The following is a 7946-nucleotide window of genomic DNA, read 5'->3' on the forward strand; positions in this document are numbered from 1 at the left end:
CAGCCATAAATGTTGACGGCCTAGATAACAAAATTTTAACAAGTGACAAATGCCATGGTACATCATGAAATACAGCCGATGAAGTTTAAGCAACCATACCAGGTGCAGCAACAACTTGACCTGATTTCATGGAACAAAAGAGGTTCAAAACATCGGCGTCGTTGCGAACATAACTTGGGCATTTAGATAACAAATCCTGTGCTTCATTTTGCCTCGCGGCTTTAAGAAACGCTTCGAAAACGCAAAGAACGACTGACATGGATGGAAACTTTTTCCATGTCACAGACTCTAGGAAAGTAATAGCATCATCACTACTGCCGGACCTTGAAACATACTCAATGAAGGGATCCACAAAGGGTGGGAAACCATCGTTTTTCTTCAAACCCAATAGACTCAATGTAACCCCCTCAGACCGATGCGAGTAACCCGATCCGATCTGGAGTGTCACATTAGGGCCACCGGAGCGACCCACTGTAAAAATAGCGGAAAATTTAAAACTTTTCTTAAAACATATAACGTATAAAATCATTTATTAGTATTCAGAAATAAAACAGATTTTCAGACTCATATATAAAACAAAATACAAGTACATGCCCCCTAATCACATGTATCATACTCTGAAAACAACGCCGGAAGAACTCCCTTATTGATGTCGATAGCTGCACTGGTACAATTCTTTTAACCTGCAATGTTGAGTAATAGAGTGAGCTTCGGAAAGCTCAGTAATACAGAACTACCAGATGATGTTATATGACATGCAGATAAATGAGAAGTCATAATTTCCTTATTGAATCATACGTATACCAGTGGGCGGAATAATCTGGGGTTCACTTAGAAGTTCATCGAGTAGAAGCCATGAATCTCAGTTCATAAGAAACCTTTCATACTATCACGTTTTCATGAGGTCGAATAGGATGCCTAGTGTGTTCCATCAGTACGATAAAACCATAATAGGTACACTAATCAAATGATAGTTCAGTAAAATCCCATAAACCATACTGTAGTGGAGCTTTTTAAACTCGTATTTTAAAACCATCTTACAAAGAGTTAACCTAAGGGAATATCTTAGGGCCTGAGAGCCTACCCAAGATAGATTTCGGGGCCGTGGGGTCTACTTAAGAACACATCTTAGGGCCGCAGGGCCTACCCAAGAATGATCTCAGGGCCGCAGAGCCTACCTAAGAGTCACATTAGGTCCATAAAAATTTTCCAGCTTGATCAGAGTTGTACTTTACAAATCTGTATCTCCAAGATACAGTTTATACAATGATACAAATCCATAAGCCATCACTGTTAAGTCGGTGCATTCCATAAAACAGTAACCATATATTTCAGTGTACCACATGTTAAAATAATAAAACAATTTTTCAAAATATAAGGAACACACTAGAGAATCCAATTATTTTTCAGATGCATTTTGTAGTTATCAATATGGATAACATGAACTTGTGCAATTTGATCGGATTCCAATAATAAGATCTTATTGAAGAGAATAGATTTCTAACTGATCTAATCAGACATTTTAGATTGATACTTTTAGAATTCCACTAAGTTTCTATATGCATCTGGAAAACGTTTAGGAACCTTTATACAGAATAATTCTAAATTCAGATTTACTGCGAGTGATTCCATTACCCAAACAATCAGGGGTATTCAAGAATATACTTTGAATTCATAGGATTTCAACCCAATTGAACCAAATGAGGTATTCATAATCTTTTCCTTCTGCGTTACTTGCGTTTTCCAACATGACCGAAGTGATTTTAGATGAAAATATAGAATCGAAGATTCAAGTCATTTACAATCTATGACTATCGATCATATTATCAAACAACTCGAGTTACACAACTCCCAAACTGATGCATGTCAACAAGTCAATTCATTATCCTTCCAGTGTATTCACTCTTTAATACCATAATGCAGATCCATAGATCATCCTCATAATCATCACTGAATAAATCTTCCAACGGTCTTTATTTCATTTCCACGTTTCAAAAATATCAGGAAATACGGACGTACTTGATCCATGGCTCATAACCCATAAGGACAATTCATCATGTAAGTTCAACAGTGTTTCCAAACTCATCCAATCACCTATTTAATCCTCAGTCATTGATGTTACTTAGTTCGTTTAGTAAGCAAGTCTATCCCGATTACTTTAAAGTTTTCCAGAATAATTCAGACGTTTCTGAATTTCAAATACACGTTGTACTTCATTTCAGTTCAATTTATTCATACAATAAAGTCATTCTGGTATTCGTGGTTGATTTGACTCACGAATACCCACTTATTAGTATTATATGCGCTCTAGAGTTGAGCTGAGCCAAGTACTTCCAGAATTATCATCGATCCAAATTTGAGAAGATGAACAAACATTCAAGTGATACTTATATCATTCAGGTAATGATATAGCACTAACGTTGGTTGATCACTTAAGTTGTGTTCCATAACTTTTAAGAGCAGTACAACATCCATGTTTATTTGGATTCCTTAATTAATCCAAGACATTTACTTATTCTAGGCCAATAGGGTATTTTGGTCATTTTGGTGCTCAACTTTTTTCTATTCATTTCAAAGCTTGAGTATATCCATTCATTCCTGAGCTTGGTGACATTCTTGAGTCATTTCCATTCCAGGGGTATTTTGGTTATTTTACAAATCTAGAATATTTCAATCATTTCTTTCTATTCGGTCTTATTATTTAATTCAAACTTATCATTTATTCCAGTCCTTTCGAACAATTCTGATAAAAGAGCACCCTCCAATAAATTGTTCTTTAGGTATTTACTCATAACTCGGATATTTTTTGGTCAAGTGCCTTCTCGGATTTTACAAATGAAAAATCTTGAATTTTTCTTTACAAAGATCAGATCTTAATAATTAAATTCGTACTTAATCGAGTTAAGTACAAATCCTCAAAGTACTTTCTCCTTCAGGGTCAATTCTGACTATTTTACCTCTCAAGGGCATTTTCGTAATTTCTTAACCATATAATTTTGATATTAGCTCTTAACGAAAATAATATAATATAGAGATCCTATGATTAATTGCTTCCTCGAACATTCTTTGATCTTGAAATGATTCCTTAAAAGACTTCTAGTATCTAGCATAAACCTTCTTGGGGTTAAAAACCGGTTATCCATAATTTCCAAGTAAAACTAACATTTCTTATGCACATCAATAGTTTTAGCAGATCAGTAATTCTTTTCAGATTTATTAATCCACTTCCAGGGATAATTCTTGTCATTTTCCAACATAAGGGTAATTTCGTAATTTTACCTAATCGAAATATTCTCATAATTTATCATCTAAGTACCTTTAATGAGATAAATTATAATCTACATATCTATGGTTGATTCTTTTATCACTTAATTCCAGAACTTGTAATTTAATTCCAACTGTCCTTCAATTTCTTATAATAGTCATCTGAGCCATATTCAATTACCTACTTTCTACCGTATTCGTATCTAGTGTAGATCTTCATTAATTACACATATGAGACCAAACATTTTCATTCATGCATTTACCAATACCAACATGTTCTATAAAGCATAAAGAGGTAGTAAAGTATTACCTCGATTTTCGTGCAATACTGATCGACCAATAAATTCCATTTGAACCCCCTCGATCTTGAATTCAACTTCCAATAATTCCTCAGATACATATCAACATAAATGATATAAAAAACGGAGCTTAATTACGATAAACGGATCGAATCGGGTGATAAATCAGTGAAAAACAGCTTACCAGTTTCGAATTTGGCGAAACAGACTTCGGATTCGGATTCAGGACGTCGAAAGCATAAAATATGACTTTTCAAAAATTTGGAATTTTCGGTCACAATTAAAGTAAATGGGTTTGACTGCCAATATCGAGGCCTTCGGGTCCGAATTTCGAAAAATAGACTACGGAATCGGATTTGGAACGTCAAAAAATGTTAGGATAGGTATACTCAGTCAAAGTCAAAGGTCGTTTAATGCCCGGTCAAAGCCTATCAAAGTTTTGGTCAACAGTGGTCAACGCCGGTCAACGGTCAACGAGTCGGGTCAACAGATCGGGTCGGGTCAACGGGTTGGGTCGGGTTATGACCGGTCAAAACAGTTCCAAAACTGGTCAAACCGGTCACTTTTTCCTTCCCCACGCGCAGCGGCGGCGCGTGGGAGTGCGTGAACAGTGCTAAATTCCCGGAAAAATTCCTAAAAATTATTTTGAGCGATTTCGAGATACTTACAAAGCTCGGTTCACAATTTTGAACGGCGGAGAATCGATTTCAACAAATTGAAAACTTTGACCGCTTCACCTCCTCACGCGCCGCCGTCGACGGAGACCAAGGATGACACTGGCAGACTCAGAACGATGCAAGGAACATGATGGTGCGGGATGTGTCGTAAACGGATGCTCGGATCGTCATGAATCGACGAAAAACCAATTGAAATTGAGTTATTACCGACGATACTTCCGACTGAAATTAACGACGAACGGCGACGATTCACGACAAAAGCTTTGAGGGGTTTTGTTCCTCGCTCGACAACGAACACGATGGTGGTTTCGGCTCGTCGATCAGAGGTCGAACGGCGAGTAGATCGGAGTTGAAAGAGGGGTTGACGGGAGAGGGAAAACTGGAAAAATTTCCAGAAACATACGGGAAATTAGGGGTTTATATCATCTCATAATTAAAAATAATTAAACCAAGTGTTTAGCCACTGAACTTCCTGTACTTCATAAAACGGTCTGCTAACTTTAAAATTTTGCAATTTAACCCACTGTTTCTTTCAAAATACCAAATTAAATCCACCACTTTATAATTTCTTAATTTTAGCCCCTAAATTGGGGTGTTACACTCAAAGCATCATTAATCCACCCTGTGCTAATAACTTCCTTATCAATTCCTTGTAGGTGTCATGTCATGGCCTTAACTGATAATCACTAACATACTTGTGTAGAAGCCTGCATGCATCCATTGCACTTTTCCTACTGCGATCAGAATAGACTAACCATTCAAAGGCATAGCCAGCATGAGAGGCCCCTTCTTTTTCAACCATATTTTTTAAATGAGTTGATGATGTTTCAAGATCCCCGGCAGCACAACACCCTTCAATTAAAGATACCCATGCCTTGGGATCTAAATTGGTATTTGATGCTTCAACACGATCTATAAACTCAACAGCCTCCTCCTTTTTACCAGTACTAGCAAGGCTAAATGTGATTTTAGATTTCAAATTACCACTGGCATCGAATCTGTGTTCCTCCCATTACTTTTAGAACCTTGTTGCATTCTCCTAGTCTACCAACACTAGTCAAAGATTTGATAACTGAATCAGCCATAGAATCTGTCGACATTCTCTCTCCACAAAAGTCCTCACAACTCTTGTAAACAGATACATGTCTAATTGTTTACTCACCACTAATTTCTTCAGCAGAAAGGTAGAACAACTCATGGTAGTCTTATGGGAACCAGCCATTGAAAACTCGTATAAATCTATAGCTTCTTTGATCATCTTCCTCTTACAAAAGTGCTCAAAACACATTGTAAAAGTCTCCATTTCCATTTCATACCCAAAGCTCCTCATTTCATCAACAACCTTCCAGAACCTATCAATGAAATCTTCCTTCCCCAAAGATCTCGCCATAGCATTATAACTCCGCTCATCATGCTTCACCAAACCACGCTCATCGATCCATCAGGAAAATATCAAAGCTTTTGCTGGCTCTGAAGCAAGATTTTCCAATACCCTTTTCACCAAATCATTCAAAAATGTTACATTTAGATCGAGCAACCTCTCCTCAACATCATCACCCCACAACTGGTTCTTAATAATTTTACACATCCTAGAACAAACCTTTTCGACTGAATTATCAGTCAATCCAGAAGCAAACACCCTTCTCAATTTCTCTAAATCGCTCTCCAACCCTTCTTTCTCAAATGTCAAAGCAACTCTGTCACGCACGGCACCAGAGACTTCATACCCTTTCTTCTTCATAACATCAACTAAACCCCAAAACTCCTCGACCAATCCATTGACACCCAAAATACCTAACATCCGATTATATGATTTGGAGCTAAGTCTCTCCCCATCAGTCTCCAAAACCCAATTAAAAATTTTCCTTGCCACATCAGGAGTAGACATTTCTCAGCATTTTCAAAATCATTTCATGGCTAAAAATAACACCATTTAACTCTAATTCTCTCTTAATATCATCCCTATCACTAAATCTAGTAAAAATATCAATCACGGTAGTTACCAAAACATGATCTGGGTCTTTTTGCTCAACAGCTGCCTCGGATGAGAAACAACAATGATTGATGGAAGTGTTGCAATTTAAAATGGATAATCCTTTCATTGTGTTGAAAGGGCTAGTGAAAAAAGAGCGAGAGGATACGTTCTGAAATGAGGAAGTGAGATGAGAAGGAGGAACACAAGGAGGGAGTACGTGGGACATGGTGGAAACTTGGAGAGGAGAATGAGGGTAGTTTCAGAAGAGAAGAAATCTCCATGGATGTCTCATCTTCATCATCCTCGTCGGTTGCAATTCTCCGACATTGTCATGTGTGGAGAGATGATCGAAATAGCTATCAATAATGGTAAAATAGTGGGCACCAAAAGTATTGACTCTAAGAAAGCAGCTGAGATCAGTATGTTAGGATTCTATTCAGTTGAGCAAGGGACCAAGCCTCCTAGGTTAATCTGAGATAAGACTCATATAAACCCAATTCCAAAACCCTATGAGGAACTTCTCTCAACACTGGTTGAGAAAAACCTTGTGACTCTAATCCGATCTAAACCAAAAGAGCCAACATACCCCGAAGGCTATGATGTTGATGCTATATCAGCTATCACTTAGGAAGCTCATGGAACACTACTAAAAACTGGAAGGCACTAAAGCGCAAGGTACATAATCCGTTTGGTTTAGGGGCATGGACATTCAATGAATAATGGGTTATTCTTGATGCGAATTGAGAATGAATCATTGTATCCACAATGAAGCTTTACTGCACTTGCATGAAAAAATATTTCATCGTATTTGAACTTGCTTTTATTTCTTCCTCTGTTTAAAAAGTTTAAAAGGCATCTGACATCAGAACATGTTAAATAAAATGCTACTTTCTAAGGTTATGAGCAATGAAACAAGTTTTAACCTTGAAGTTCTTTAAATATCAGTTAAACTAAATGATCGCTTGAGAATCAAAGCTATAGCCTCCTTGGCAAGTGACAAGATTGAATCTTTGTAAAATAAGGACCCTTAATCCTACTACATAAGATATACCCAAACATTATACCTTTCTCTTGCACGGAAAAAAATAGCCTTCTCTACCTACGAAAAGATGGTCAAAGGGCTTGTCGTTCAGGTATGTATAGGAGCAGACAAAATGAGGCATCTTGCATATGAGGTTGTAAAGCATATTAGATTACACATTCAATAATGATTTTAATCTTCATGGATGTAATAATGGAGTAGATAATCTAGTTTAGGTCAGTTGCTTGGGAAGCAAACTTTAAGGATGAAATTTTATGACCTTCAATGGCACTTAGACTATAATAGTTTCTTCTCGATGAGCTTAAGAACTTGAATCCGTATACCCAGGAAGTTAATGTAATTATATATATATATATAATAAAGCTGAGCTATCCCTCTAAAGCAATTGGTTATAAAGGCAAATATAATTGAAATATATATATGTATATATATACAATAAAATTGAGCTATTTCTCTAAAGCAATTGGTCAAAAGCTCTGGCTTTATGGATAAATTCGTTCAGCTAGTCGAACAAGGGAAAATTAAATTAAATTAAATAAATAAGGAGTTTCGGTGAAGATGAACTAAGAGAGTTGAGGAACATATGCTATAGTCAACTTCACATTAGCACTCAGAAGTTTCATTTTTAGACTGATGTCTCAGCAATGTCTCTACTAAAGGAGTCTATGAAGCGTGAACAAATGGAAGAT

At 36.8% G+C, this 7946-nt stretch overlaps 1 pseudogene; it reads right to left on the reverse strand.

Annotated features, from left to right (window-relative positions):
• Positions 1–6507, reverse strand: LOC120130799 (annotated as a pseudogene).
• Between the last annotated feature and the right edge of the window lie 1439 nt (positions 6508–7946).

The sequence above is a fragment of the Hibiscus syriacus genome, unplaced genomic scaffold, assembly GCF_006381635.1.
Source record: "Hibiscus syriacus cultivar Baekdansim isolate YM2019G1 unplaced genomic scaffold, ASM638163v2 tig00110548_pilon, whole genome shotgun sequence".
Classification (NCBI taxonomy): Eukaryota; Viridiplantae; Streptophyta; class Magnoliopsida; order Malvales; family Malvaceae; genus Hibiscus; species Hibiscus syriacus.